General features: G+C 49.6%; 1 pseudogene; it reads right to left on the bottom strand.

The window, feature by feature from the left end:
* LOC101844768 overlaps positions 1–10,926 on the bottom strand; it is a 38,542-nt pseudogene extending 27,616 nt beyond the window's left edge.
* Positions 10,927–15,665: the final 4,739 nt, after the last annotated feature.

Here is a 15,665-nt window from a genome sequence, read left to right as displayed (position 1 = left end):
ACATACATACATGCAGGAGAAACATACATACAGTACAATAAAATAAAATTTAAGTAGTGGATAAAGGATTCAGGTGACCTCAGAGGCAGGTAACCCCTTGCATGTGGTTTCTTCTGGAGCTGGCAGTAGTCCCACAGTGTGGCCACAGGGAGGGGACATCACCTCTGCACCCAGGCAGTATGAGAATGAATGCAATGGTCTCACATGAGCTAGTACAGGGGGCTCACAGTGAGGGAAAACAGGCCCATGACCTTCCTGCACTCAGCCCATGCAGAGACTAGTCCCGAAGCCACAATCCAGCAGGTGGTTAACAGTGGCCTACAACGAGAATCTCTATTCAGGGTAAGTTGAGGACTACCACAGGGAAGGCCCTGATCATCTGAGGTGACATTAGCAAGGAGACATTTTTTCCTTAGAAAATATTTATTGCATTTACTTATTGGAGAGGTGCACACTGAATAGCACACCTCCCACAACTTATGGGAGTTCTCTTCTCCCACCATGTGTGTCTGAAGGATTAAACTCAGGTGGTTGGGCTTAGCCGCAAGCACATCTTCGCTCACTGAGCCATCTCGCTGGTCCCAAACAAGGGGACTTTGGTCATCCAGGAAGACATAGACACCCGTGTCAATCATCCTTGTCTTGCCTGGGTGGAAGACAAATAGTTGATTCCCATGGACCCTCTAGGCCACATCTCAGTCCCAACTCCAGCCTTTTGAGAAGCTGCAAAGGTGCTTTTCCTATGAATGGTGCTGGGCTAAATGGCATCCAAAGACAGGCCAGTGCTCACCCACCGTGAATTTTTTCCTGAGCACCTGGCTTCTGAGTCAGAGGAGCCATGCAGTAGGCATTTCCCTCTGACCACAGAAGGATTGCAGTCTTGAGTGTCTGGATCCTGCCCCAAGGAGGGCTGTTAGCTCAGGACCCCAACTACACTCCTGTATTCCTTCAGGACCTGGGTCCAATGAATTCTTCAGGAAGATGACGGGATGGGATGACAGTGATGATGTCACTCATGACTGCTGCTAGAGTAGATGATGGTACCCATCATGCCTCAGGAACCCCCTCAGGAGAGCTCACCCTGTACAAGGCTACCTAAGCTCCTGTGTAAGAACACAGGAATATGGAGCAGCTGACCCAGGACAGAGTGAAACCCAGGGAGTAGGCCTAATCAGTTAGCTCCATCGTCAACTTGTAGCCCATCTTGCCTCTGTCCCAGCAGTGTGGGCCTTTGACACCCTTTATCATCCAGGGCTTGGAGTGTCTTCCTGGAGATCTGTATTACAGCCATAGTAGCACAAAAGCGACATAGAAAACGGCCTCAGTCCATGCTCAGTGCCTAGCAAGTCACAGAGCTTCCACCTGAGATATGGGGACAGCCCGGGAAAGAAAACGATGTACTGGGCCCAGCTCATCCCTCCTAGGGCTCCCCTCATCCAGCTTCTCCCGTTGCCTGTTACCCATTCACATCCAAGGCCCCTAATGGCAGATATCCAAAGCCCCACGTGGACCCTGGGCCAGGTGACAGCACTAGAGGTGGGAAGGCCACCATGGAATGTCTACCCTCAGTCCAACCTATCCAGACCTCATGACCTTAAACACACACACCCCTGATCTGAATGGAGGAAGAAATGGCCACAGATGGACACTTGGGAGCGTTTGCTTTGAGATAGGGTCTTGCCAGCTAACCCAGGCTGGCCTCTGATCCTAATCCTCTTGCCTGGGCTCTGTGTCACCCACAAAGTGTCCTGGACCACATGTGACTGCTGCAGTCCCATCTCCGCAGCTCTGCCCTCCCACCGGCAAAATTCCCACCATTACACACTTGTCCTGTGCGTAAAAACATCACCTTTCCTAAGAGGCCTCCTCAGCCCCATGTCCACGGCCATCTGATACAGCGTCTAATCCTATCCAGGTTCCCTGGGGTAGATTGATTGCATGCAACTCTACTGCCATAGTTAACTTCAGACATCAACTCGACACAACCGACATCAATTTGACACACCAGGAAGAGAGAAATTCGACTGAGGAACTGCCTCCATCAGATTGGCCTGTAAGAAAGTCTACGGAGCATTTTCTTGATTAATGTGGGAGGGCCCAGCCCACTGTGGGAAGTATAATCCCCAGGCTGGTGGTCCTGGGTGCTATAAGAACGCAGGCTGAGCAAGCCAGTAAGCAGCATCCTTCCATGGCCTCTGCATTAGTTCCTGCCTCCAGGTTCCTTCTTTGAGGTCCTGTCCTGACTTCTCTAGATGTGGATTGTAACCTAGGGAAACTCACTGTGTGGCCTTTGGTGATATCTCTATTCCTTCTCTGGGAGATGGGATAATGATCCTTCTTTCTCCAGCCCTGGTCTCTGAGGTCTTCTACTATAAAGAAAGTCGTTGCTGTTATTGCATTGCGTGGCATAGAAAGCTTGTAGCATATTCTGTAGAATGTAAGATGTTACTGTACTTCACCCACCGTTATTTTGTACCCCATAGTCTGAGAGAAATCTGACAGTTAAATCCTGAGGCATGCCACAGATGTCCTTGGAGCTGAGCCAAGGAGTTCAGGTGCTAACTGAAGGAAAACTGTTTAAATGCTTAAGGTCCTACAAAGGGACCATCAGGGAGATGGCTCAGCAGGTAAATACTCCCTCCAAAAGCCTGAAAACCTGAGTTCAGTCCCCCAGAATCCATATGGTAGAATGAAGAAGGCAACTCTGACCTACACACACAAATAAAATAAATAAAAGTAAAATTATGTAAGTCTGTAAAGGCAAGGCGAGCTCCCCACCCCACCCCCATTCTTGTCTTCCTGGAACCTCTACCCTGGAATTTTGAACCTGGGAATATCTGTGGTACCAGCCTATGTCCCCAGGTGGAGAAACTGAGGCACAGAGAAGAAATGGCCAACCTGAAGCCCCTTGGAGGACTGGGTCTCCTGACTGGAATTGAGGGAGGAGACAGAGAACCTAGAACACAGGGCTGTCCCCATCCAAAGAGCTCCCTTCTGGCTCTCCCTCACCCTTCACCTGATGGAAGTCTGGTCCCTGCCTGCCTTCTTCATTGAGTAGAAGCTGAGGGGGAGGGAGGCTGAAGAAGGACACTCCACCCCTCCTACTCCCTACCACTGCCCTGGCTCCTCCTCCCTGGACAAGCCCTGCTCAGCCTTTCCTTAATTGCCCTCTATTGTCCCCTTTAACAAACATCAAAGGTGGCTCAGGCCTAGGATGTGTCACTTGGGAATCTGTCCCACACAGGCAGCCATCCGGGAGCTGAAGAAGGTGTAACTTGGAGGGAACTGGGCAGGCCCGAGGCTGCAGCAGTGTCAGGAGGAAGAGCAGCAGGCTGAGTTGGCCCGTGATTCCCAGCTGACTGTGCTATGGGCTCCGGGACTAAAGATCGCACATTGGGCCCTTGTTAGGAGTCTGCGGGCTGCCCACCTACTGAGCATCAGAAAGTAGCCTCTCCTGTCCTCCCTCTTGCCCACTCTGGAGTCCAGTGACAGCTCAGGGACCTTGAGAACCAGAATGGAGGCTGTGCTTTGGGTGACCAAAGAATTTCAGAGTATACAAAAGCAGCCAAAGCCCCAGACACTCTTAAAGGACTCCCCACCGTGACTGTCCTCAGGCCCCCCCACCAGACCTCACTGAGGGTGGCCTGAGGGACAATCGAGGGGAAGACTCTGGAGAACTGGGCTGCAGGCTGCACCACTCCCCAGTACACTCATTTTACATTCAGACTTCGAGGCAACTTGCTAGGATTGTTGTCCAGCAAGAAGCAAGGACATCTTGTCCCAGCAAGATGGGACATTCTTGGTGGGGACTGAAGGGGAATCAATGAACCTGCCTGAGACACACGGAGTCACACTGTGTACAGAACAAGGAGTGAAGCCCTGGAAAGCCACTTGGCTTCTACAGAGGGCCTAGCGGGACCCTCCTGGCATGGTTGGTGGTCTCGAGATGGATGCTGTGTCAGCAGCTCTGGGGACAACTTGAGAGAGTGAATGCTTGTGCCTGCACATTGTGATGGGTTCCGTTCTGTCACCTGCTGTCCCCTTCCCCATCTGTGATGTGAGGTGACAGTGCCACTTGCTGTGAACAGGCAGTGGTGAAGAAAGCAAAGCTGCCTCTGTCACATGAGGCTGGGTGGCTTCTGAGGCTTGGAACCTGAGAGAAGAGGAGGCCTTCTCAGGGGCCCAGCCAAGAGCACGCAGTCAGGCAGGGACCCAGAGATGCCCCGGGCCAACTGAATCTTCCCAGTTCAGCTTTGCAGCTAATAGAGGTCAGAGTCTACATGTGTCATGAATGGGGCAGCCGTGGAGCCCCTGGCCACGGTAGCATGGGGAGAGGGGCCTGGTAGCCTGACCTCCCCACCCAGGGGACTGGGAGCAGCTGATGATCTAAGTTTCCATGCTCAGCACAGCCTTCTCCATTCAGCATCCCCAGAGCTCAAAGGGACAGTCCTTAGGAGCTAGGCCTCCGACTCATGCATAGAGACACCAGGCGATGTGTCTCTTTGAACGTCTCTCTAAGATTGCACTAGGTCACCCCACTGTGGCCTGATGGATGGGTCCTGCCTGGGACAGTGGACCAGAGAAAGGTTCTGAGCCAGGACAAGTTGCTTTCTCAGCCCAGATCTGTGCCGACCTCAAAGGAAGTGCCGTAGCTGCAGAATCCATTCATACCCCTGTCTTTGTGGGGTCGGTTGGCTTTTCTTTGGTGCTTGAAGAAAGGGTCACCGACTCCTTGTTGTCTCTGGGAATGCTGGAATGAGGGCCGCTGGCCACTGCAGCCATGCAGGAGGCCACTCTTTGTTTTGCTGAGTTTCTGAAAGTTCTGCCCACAGCTGGGGCCACTATTTCATCCAGGGTCCAGTGTCAGGCTGGGGTTAAGAATCATCCCAAGCCACTGGACATGATGGTAAACACCTGGAGTCCCAGCACTGAGGCACGAGTGCTATTGTGTAGCCTGGGCTCCAGAGCAAGAGTCTGTCTTGAAAACTCCTAAACAAAAAGGTACAAGCTGACAGAAGAGCACGGTGGCTGCTGGAGTTGAGATGTGTCCACAGAGACCACACCAAGGCTTACAAGAAATGGAACATCTGTGTGGCCTCAAAATGTCAGCCCAAAATAGCTATCAACTGCAAGAGGAAAAACAGGACCAAGATGGAGACCAGAGGATCAGGAGATCTAGGCTTCAACTACTTAGTTCAAATCCACCTTGGGCTACAAATGACACTGTCTTTAAAAAAAAAATGAAGACCGTGCTGGGAAGATAGATCAGTCAATAAATTGCTTGCCATGGGAGCATGATACCTGAGCTCTATCCCCAGAACCGACACAAAACCCCAAAGTTAGTCCTGGAGAGATCATTCAGCAGCATGAGCACTTCCTGCTCTTGTAAGGGGACCTGAGTTCAGTTCCCAGCAGCCACACAGTGGCTCACAAACTTCAATTCCAAGGAACCTGGCACCTTCTTCTGATGTCCCTAGGCTCCTGCACCCACGTGTTTTTTTTTAATGCATAGTGTGGTGGTTCATGTTTAATCCAGTACTGGGGATATGGAGACAGGAATATTGCTATGTGTTTGCTGGCCAGCAACCTAGCCTAATCAAAGAGCTCCAGGTTTAGTGGTGAGTGCAGACAGCATGTCCCCCAGGCTGCTGGAGATTACAGTGAACTTGGTCTGGGCTGTGTCAGAGTCACCATGCCATGCACATTCAGAAAAAACAGCCAAGCACTGGGGGAAAAAAAAACAACTTGAAGTTGACCTTTGCTTCCATACATCACAAACACACATATAGAAAATATAAAGGCAGGGAAGAAGAAAGAGGAAGAAGTCCCTAGCTGAGACACTAGTAAACACCACCATCATAAGTGACCTTGGGTACCATCTGTAGACACACCCCCAATATGACTCAATATTTTTGGAAATTTCTCCCTGGGTAGAGAGGACTGGGCAGCAACATCTCCTTCTAAAGTCCCAATGACAAACCAAAGTCACCAAAGTGCCACTGGGGAAGCAATGAGTTTACCAGGCTTACTTACAGAGCATTGATGAGGGGTAGTGGGCATGAGCATCTTCACCCAGCATAGCCACATAGATGGAGTGCCCGCACAGTCTTGTCTTTCCTGGCCTTTGAATGCCAGGTCATCTGCAAATTGGGTCAGGATTGCATACCAATATCTGAGAGAAGTGACTGGAATCTGAGGTGAGGATCCTGACATCCTCCTTCCATGAGACCATGCCAACAGTCAACAATTCAGCTGTGAAGATATTTTGCAAGCAGATGGAGCAATGAGTCTTAGGAAGGTATTGACTAGCCAGGTGTTGGTGGCGCACGCCTTTAATCCCAGCACTCTGGAGGCAGAGGCAGGCGGATCTCTGTGAGTTCAAGGCCAGCCTGGTCTACAGAGCAAGTTCTAGGACACCTCCAAAGCAATTCAGAGAAATTCTGTCTTGAAAAAACAAAAAGAAGAAGAGGAAGAAGAAGGAGGAGGAAGAGGAGGAAGAGGAGGAAGGAGGAGGAGGAGGTATCATCTACTGCTTGGTTTAGAGGTTAGCTCTGTGCAGCACCTACTACCAGGGCAGGGGCTGGAGGTGAAGAAGCCCAGGGCTCCAACCACAGAACAAAAACAGCTAAACCCAAACTGAGGAACATTCCACTCAGTGGACAACAGGAACACTTCAACTGTGTGGAAGATGGGAAAATCTAGGAAGAGTTAAAGCAGAGCCCCAGGGAGAGGACACTAAGGAGGCAGGGCAGGCTAAGGAGCAGGGGGACCCTGCCTGGGGCAGACGGGGGCACAAGAAGAGACTTAGGATCTCAGAGGATGCCAGTGGCTAGGAGCAGTTAGGTGTGACCCTCTTCCTCAGCTGCTCTGCAGTGTGCTCAAGTGAAGTATATATGTTAGGGGACACTGGGGGAGGGGAGCTCTTAGTTGTGACTTGTGCAAATTGTCTTTAAGTTGAAAATTATTTCTAAATTAAAACACAACAGAAAGCTCTGTGGAATAAAGGAATTCTACTTTCAGGGCTGGAGGTGTGGTGCAGTGAGTATAGAAGTCAGAGAGCAGCCTGTCCTACACAGAAAGACTCAGTCTCAAGGACAGAGAGCAAAAGGAAGAACGGGGCATTACCCACTGGGATAGCTCAGAGGGTAAAGCATTTGACACACAAGCCTGAGTTCAGTCCCCAGAACCCATGTAAAAAATAGTAATTATGCTTGGTGGTAGTGGTGCACACATTTAACCCCAGCAATCGGAAGGCAGAGGCGGTGGATCTCTGTGAGTTCAAGGTCAGCCTGGTCTACACAGTGAGTTCCAGGACAGTCAGGGTTACATAGAGAAAATCTGTCTCAAAAACAAACAAACAAACAAAAACTAATTATAATAAATAAAAGAGCCAAATGTGGTAGTGTGAATCTGTAATTTCAATGCTTCCATGGTGAAATGGGAAGTGGAGGCAGGAGGATTGCTTGGAAGTTCATGGGCCAGTCAATCTGGAGAACAAAGTGGGAGAAACGGCAGGGAAGGAGAGAACCAAAGTTGTCCTCTGGCCTCAACACATGTCATGGTATACAGGCACCTGCACACATACATGTGCACATATGCACACCCAGACACACACGCATCAAAGCAATGATTTTTTAAAGGAAAAAGAAAAAGGAAAGAATGAAGGGAATAAAGGGAGAGAGTGAAGGAGGGGAAAAAGGAAGGGAAGGAAGTAGGCAGGCAGAAGTCTCCCTAGGAGTTAGAGCTGGTGTCTGTGGGAACATGGTGATGTTTGGAGTAGCATCCACTGGGAGAGCACAGGAGTGAATGTCAAGAAGCCAGAAGAGGAAATGTGGTCAAAGGCAGACACAAGTCATCACTGCTCTGAGTCTCAGTTTCCCCGTATACAAAAGGAAGATCACAGATCCTGTCTGGTGAAGATGTGGCAAGGGCAAAGGGACATAAGCAGTCAGGGTTCTAGTGAGAGCCTGGCATGGATGGTGTCCCATATGAAGGACAACACTCTCCTGGTCAAGAGTCATGGAGCTCAAAACTAGCATCGTGGAGTTGATTACCTTGGTGGTGTGTGATTGAGATCATAGGTGAGGGCAGGTTGAGTGCCAGGAAGACCCTCTATGACCTTAAAAGCTCAACAGCAAGGATCATGCTATTGGGAAAATTTACAGGATTGACTCTAAAGGGAACTCCTCCCTCTTCAAGGAACTCCTCCCCACCTTGACACCCAGTAGCCTAGAGCCAGGAATCAGACAGTTGGAAATAAGGAAGAGACATGATGCTTACAAAGGTGTAGAGAGAAGCAGGGCATGGATATCTATGGCCTTTCACCCCAGTCACTGTGTTGGTTTTGTTTGTTTGAGGGTTTTGATCTTTGAAACAGAAACTCACTGTGTAGTGTTGGGTAGCCTATACTCACTATGTAGACCAGGCTGGCCTTGAACTCAAAGAGATCCACTTACCTCTGCCTCCCAATCTGCTGAGATTAATGTGCACAACCAACCATACTTAGTAAGGGAGTTGTTTTGTTTTGTTTTGCTTTGTTTCGTTTTTTAAGCAGGCTATTACTATGTAGCCAAGGTTAGCCTTCTACTCCTAACAATCCTCCTTCCTCAGCTTCCCAAATAGTAGGATGACATGTTTGAGCTGTCACACCTGGTTTTGCAACTAGTCTTGACTGTGGGGCATTCATACTCAACTACAATTGTTGGGTTCAGCTGACAAGTTCTTATGTTCCTGGGGAGAGTGTGGATTGAGGAAAGAAATAGACAAGAGACAGTAGATAGAGTCAGGAGGACACTCAGTAAATACTGAAAAAAAGCCCCAAGTTTATTAGTCGCAGTCCTTATATACCCCAATCAAAAGGGGAGGGCAAAAACTTCCATGATACAAAGAACAAGCAAGTGTAACCCTTCCCAAAACATCTGGTCACCATTCCCTAAGTTAAACATCATGTAATTTTGTCTTGAGGGTCAAGACATCCAGTAGCTACACCTTAGGCCAAACATCCTGTTGCTTAACATTGAAGGAGCAAAAAATAGCTTTGAACTCTTTGCTCTTAAGCCAAAATCGAAAGAAATCAAAATCTGTAGACCCCCCACATACAATGTCCTTTAATGCCAAGCCCTAATCAAAGATGGATGGGAGCAAGTACCTACTGGGTTTCTGTGCTTTCCAGCTGGCCTTCGTCCCTGGGGACATCCAGTTGGTATCAGGTACTTTGTGGGTTTCCCAGGGTTTATGCTGCAGGGCCAACTGAGTGTAGATTCAAGGACCAAAGCTGGACAGGCCTGCTTTCCCATCCTGTCCCTCTACCTCAGTTCTGCATAACCCACCACCCTGCCTATGAGCAGATGCACAAACAGGTAGGTGTTCCCATTTCATTATCCAAAGAATCAGGGGTGAAAAGGAAGTGGGTTTTGTTCTTGTACTTACACATCATGTCCAATCTTCCAAATATTTACATAGTGCCATGTCTGTGTCTCACTAGCCACACTGCCTCTTGCTTCTCAGGATAACCACATCTAGTCCTTTCAGGGATTTGGAGGGCACAGTATCTCTCCCTGCTGAGCACTGGGAGTCCTAGGTGCCTGGATGGTGTTGCACAAGTCCCTGAAGACTCAGCATTTTCCCTTGCAATCTGGAAGACCCCAGAAGCCTCTGAGCTGCTGTCCACCACCTTTCTAGAGCCTGAAAGTCAGACATAGCCTTTAATGCTTTTTAATAGTGTGTGTGTGTGTGTGTGTCTGTGTGTGTGTATGTGTGTATGTGTGTGTGTGTGATCAAGCCCAGGGCTTCAAACATGCCACTCACCACTGAGCTACTATTTTAAAAGTCAACCTAGGGCTATGAACATAGCTCAGTGGGAGGAGTGCTTGCTGTGCAAGATGAGTTGGCTCCTCAGCTTTACACACAAACACATACACACTAAACAAACAAAGCAGGCATTGAATGCACATTTATCACCCCAGTTCTGGGGAGAACACAGGAGACTTCATGGGTCTCATTGGCTAGTCAAAGGAACTAATTGGTGAGCACCAGGTCCCAGTGAGAGAACCTGAATCCAAAACTAATGTAGATGGCTCCTGAAGAAAGACACTCAAGATGGACTTGTGGCTTCCACACATAATGCATCTGTATGCACATGAACGTGAGTACACACAAACATACATAAAAAATTAAAACCCTATCTAGAAACTGATCCTCAGCCACATGGTCACACCAAACAAAAAGGTTTCTGTTGCACAGAATGAAGCGAGAAAGAGACACATGGAAGATGAAGCTGGAAGTTGCTATATATATTCTGAGCACCATGAGTCCTTAGACCAGTTGTTCACATTTCAGTCCTACTGGAAGACACTACGGAAGGAAAGTTTGGGGAAAAGTTTGGAATCTTGGGGATCCTGGCCTGGTTCTGCATCTACTATGCTATGGACTTGGATTGTCTGCTACCTTTAACTGTTCAGATGTAGGGTTGTAACAGGACTCCAGCAGCATCTCCATCCTAACCCTCCCCATCCCCATCATTTCCCTTTCTATCCTCCCCATTCCCTTTCCACATCCCATCATCTCTCTGTCCATCCTCCCCAACCTCCCCATTCCCCCTCCCCACCCTCATCCTCCCTACCCCCATCCTCCCTACCCCCTCCTCCTCACCTTTCTCCTCATCCCCACAGTTTTCCTGTCCATCCATCCCTATCTTCCCTATCCCCCTCCTCCCCACCCTCATCCTCCCATTCATATCATCTCCCTTTCCATCCTTCCCATCCCCCTCCTTCCCACCCTCCTCCTCCCATCATCTTCCTATCCATCCCTCCCATCCTCATCCTCCCTATACCCATCCTCCCCTTCCTATCCTCCCCCACATTCTCTCTCCCCATTCTCACCATCTTCCCCAATCATCTCCCAGGCTCCATCCTCCATATCCGCCATCTTCCTAATCTTCATCCTCCCCATTCCTATCCTCTCATTCCTATCATCTCCCCGTCCATTCTCCACATCCCCATCCTCCTAGTTTCCATGTTCATCCTCCTTATCTCCCTCCTCCCCATACATATCTTCCTCATCTCCATTCTCCTCATCTCTATCTTCTTCATCTCCATCCTCCTCACTTTCATCAACTTTTCTCAAATTACTAGGAATTAAACCCAAGGCCTCATATTTTTCAGGCAAATACTTCACCAGGTCACTACATCCCAGGTCTTCCTTGGAACCTGTGATCCTTCTATCTCAGTCCCAAGTAGCTGGACTAACATGACTGTACCATCTCTCCTGGCTAGCATCAACTTTACCACCTTCAGCTTCACCGCCTTACCACTATTGTCTTAATACTACAAGGTTGTCATAGCTTTCCCTGTCTTCACTAATGATGCTATGCTCATCCATCATCTTTATCACCACCATTATCTTCTTCCTCATTCACAGTCTTCATCTCCATCACCACTACTCCATCATCTCCACCACCACCCTCATCTTCACCATCACTACAGTCTTGCTGACCACATGATCATCTTCATCACCACCACCCTCATCTTCACCATCACTACAGTCTTGGTGACCACATCATCATCTTCAACAACACCATCTCCATCTTCTTCTTCATCATCTCCACCACCATAACAATCACCATCTCCATCTCCATTACCAGCAGCAGCATCTTTGTCACCACCACCATGATCTCTGTCAACACAACCATTTTTATCACTACCATCACCGCCACCGTCTTTTTCAGCAACATCTCCCACCTTCACCAGTGACAGAAGCACCGGCATTGTCCTCACCCCACCATCACTGCAATGCCCATGGATATCTCCTACACCAGGCACCACACTTGCCTGCTGTGCATGCCACTCCATTCTTCCTCCATGGTGTCCATTCCTCACCACTTCTACTTGAAAGGGCAGCAACTGAGGCTCACAAGGGCTGAGTGACCTGCCACCAGCACATGGCTGGAAAGTGCCACTCTGAAATGAGGGTCAGACTTCCTGCTCTTAGCCACCACCCAGCTCTCTGTCATGCCCATTCAGTGACTGCTGACCACACTGTTTTGAGAATGGACCAGAGGCAGAGGCAGGAGTCCCTCCTCTACATTTGTACCCCGGACTTGAGACTGCAGCCCCAGCCTGTCTTGTGGACTGAGACTCTTCTTCAAAGTGATTCCCCGGGCGGGGCCTGCCTATTGATGAGGGTTACCTAGCAAAGGGCCACATCAAAGCAGGCCAGGGCACTTTCCAAAAAGCAATTTACAAAATAAAACAAAACAAAAAGCTTGTGGTGGGGAGCCTTGGCTTTTGTTGCCCAGGTGTCCCAGCACAACCAGGCAAGACCTGGGCACTAGTGTTGCTCTCTGAGTAATGAGGTACAAGGTGTGCACCCAGCTCAGCAGTATAAGTGGACTGTGGAAGGGACCAAGCCTGGTCCCCTTGGGTCCCTTGGCAGGAAGGAAGCTGGGAATCCTAGAGATAAGCTGCCACCTGCCTTCCAATGCCTAGAATCACCCTTAAGCATTCATTAATGTCTGCACTTTGCAGACTTGGGATCTGGGGTGTAGACATTCCACCCTCGGAGAACCTCTGGCAAAGCCTGGGTCTGGAGGTATGAAGCCTGGCTCTGGCATCTGTCTGTGTCACTGGAATTCACCAGCTGCAGTTCCTGAGCCAGTTTTGTTTGGTGTGCATTGGATTTTCTGGGTTATGGAATTAGTAATTGCATAAGGATCTGTGTTGGAACCCATCTCTAAGGACTAAGGAGGCTGGAATGGAGCTCAATTGGTAGAGCACTTGCCTGGCATGCATGAATCTCTGGGTTTCAACAAGGTGTGGTGGTGTAGGTCTGTCATTCCAGCACCAGAGAGGATCAGAAGTTCAAAGTCTTCCTTGGCTATACAGCAAGTTCAAGTCCACCCTGGGCTACATGAAACCATTTCAAAAAGCTAAATAGGGGTGGGTGGGTGGTGGCACATACCTTTAATCCCAGAACTCGGGAGGTAGGAGCAGAAGCAGGCATATATCTCTGTGAGTTCAAGGCCAGCCTGGTCTACATATCTACATAGTGAGTTCCAAAGCTTCCAAGGCTACATAGTAAGACCCTGTCTCTAAATAAATAAGTAAATAAAGTTAAAAAAAGAAAAGTCTAACTTGGACAGAGAGTTCTCATTGGTAATATCTCTGACACAGTGGTTCTCAACCTTCCTAATGCTATGACTCTTTAATAAAGTTCTTCATGCCGGGCATTGGTGGCGCACACCTTTAATCCCAGCACTCTGGAGGCAGAGGCAGGTGGATCTCTGTGAGTTCGAGACCAGCCTGGACTACCAAGCGAGTTCCAGGACAGCCTCCAAAGCCACAGAGAAACCCTGTCTCGAAAAACCAAAAAAATAAAAATAAAAATAAAGTTCTTCATGCTGTGGTAGCCACCAACCCATAAAATTATTTTCATTGCTACTTCATAACTGTAATTTTGCTACTGTTATGAATCATAATGTAAATATCTGATGCACAGGATGTCTGGTATGCAACTCCTGAGAAAGGGTCATTCGTGTGCCCCCCCATGGGGTCATGACCCACAGGTTGAGAACCTTTGCTCTGGCAGCATGGCCTCCTCCATACACTGACCTCCTGCCTTAGCCTCAGTGCAGCAGCCTGGCAGCCCGGCTCTGGCCCCATCTCTGGATGTCTAGCTCCCCAGCTGAAGGTGTTCTCCTGACCCCTTTAGGCACCCTCCTATGACCTGGGGATTAGACACATGTCACTGTCTCAGGTAAGGCCAGTGTGTGTTAAGCTTGACACTGACAATGAGGGGATGGTTCCAGAACATCCCTGCTCTCTATGCCACTGAGGACATCACAGGGACTGATCACCTTAGCTATCACCATAATGTCCTCTCAGGTGGGTACTACAATGGTGCTGTTGGCCCCCTTTGTGTACCATTGTCAGAGTGATGGCTGCTGCTGCTAGGGACGGGTACCAAGCTGCCCAGGTCTCCAATCTCCCTGGCCCCAGACTCTGGAAGGTTCAGGTGCTAGACCACTCATCTGACTCTGCCCCCACCCCACAAGGCCAACAGTCCCCTCTCCTGGACCCAGTTCTGCAGGAGTCTAGGCTCAAAGGGATGCTAGGCAAGGAGGAGGAGGGGCTGCCCTGCCAGCCTGGCACCGGACTGTGAAGGTGCGCCAGACGGCAGCTGCCCCGGCCGCCCTTTCTTCTCCCAGCTCTTTGTTCAGGCCTTTTGATTTGAAAACAAGGCCCCTTTATGCATCGAGGGGCCTCCCCAAGCTTCACCGTCCCACCCATGGCTGGTGATTTCCTTTTCATCTGGCGCTGGGAGCACAGCGGCAGCAGGAGGGACCTGATGGTGTCACAGAACCTGGGTGACTCAGCTTTCAGTGGGCATTGTGGCCTCGAAGCTTTGATATTACGAGTGAGCATCACAACAAAGGAGACTCGAGGGGCTTCAGCAAGGAGAAGCTGCTCTGAGGGCTCCCAGTGACTCTCTGAAAGGAGACTGTGTCCCAGGAGGGAAGACTGGCCTGTGACCCTGACTCTCAAGGATGACATTGAGCTGGGCTGCCAGGCGGGATCTGTACTGGGGATAGTGACGGCTGACTCCTCACCTGCCCTTAGTTCTTGGTTCCCACAGGATGTTGCAGCAGCTTCTCTGGCCCCTGGAGGCTTCCAGACAAAATGACTTGGCAGGTCTCCAGCCTAGGCCAGCTGGGTCAGCCTGGAGGCGGGACACCAGAGCCACCACACTTAGTCAGCACACCTGCCAGACTACAGTATAGGACCTTCGGAGAAATGAATGCCGTGAGCTCCCAGGGCCACAGGGCCTTGTGTCAACTAGGAAATTTCCATGCCTCAGCCTCTAGACACCATGAGGATGGACAGTGATGCCATATAGGACTTGGCTCTTACTCTGTAACAGCTGCCTGAGCATGGTCACCTCTTGTCTACCTGTTCCACCTGGTACAGGATAAAGAATGGGAGGTTTGGGGCCAGGTGGGCCTGCCTAACACTGGCCAAGAGAGTCTCGGCTCCTTGCCCTGCTTCCCTGGGCTTCAGAGCTTCCTCCGTGAGTTGGGTTAGGGACTGAGCACAGGAGGATTCAGTATAAGTCATTCAGTGACAACAATAAAACGTGCAAAAGAAAAGTGGCTGGGAATTTGGCTCAGTTGAGAGAGTACTTGCTAGCATACACAGGACCTTAGCTCGGTCCTCAGCTTACAAACTGAGCACAAAAGCACATACCTGTAATCATACCTGTAATCCTAGCACTTAGGAGGTGAAGCGGGAGAACAGACGTCAAAGCTAGCCTGGGCTACACAGATGACTCTAAGCTAAATGAGACCCTGCCTCAAATAAAAAGTTCAAGGTCATCCTCAGCTACATAATGAATCAGAGGGTAGACTGGGCTACATAAAATCCTGTCTTTAAAGAAAAGAACTCATAAAACCAAAATGGGCCATTCAAGGTTTGGCTCATACCCTGTCTCCATAGCTGTGGTATGTTTCCGCAGACTCTGGGTGGCAAAGGCAGGAAAGAACGGTGGCCTGAGTGGCCCTGGTTCTCTCAGATTCCTTTTCTGTAAAGCAGAGAAAGGCAATGACACTTCTGATTCCTCACGGCCACCCACCAAATGATTACCCTCCTGTCTCAGGTGTTTAGCCCAGCTAA

This window comes from Mesocricetus auratus, unplaced genomic scaffold, assembly GCF_017639785.1.
Source record: "Mesocricetus auratus isolate SY011 unplaced genomic scaffold, BCM_Maur_2.0 Super-Scaffold_4256, whole genome shotgun sequence".
Taxonomy (NCBI): domain Eukaryota; kingdom Metazoa; phylum Chordata; class Mammalia; order Rodentia; family Cricetidae; genus Mesocricetus; species Mesocricetus auratus.
This window is presented reverse-complemented; position numbering and strand designations above follow the sequence as displayed.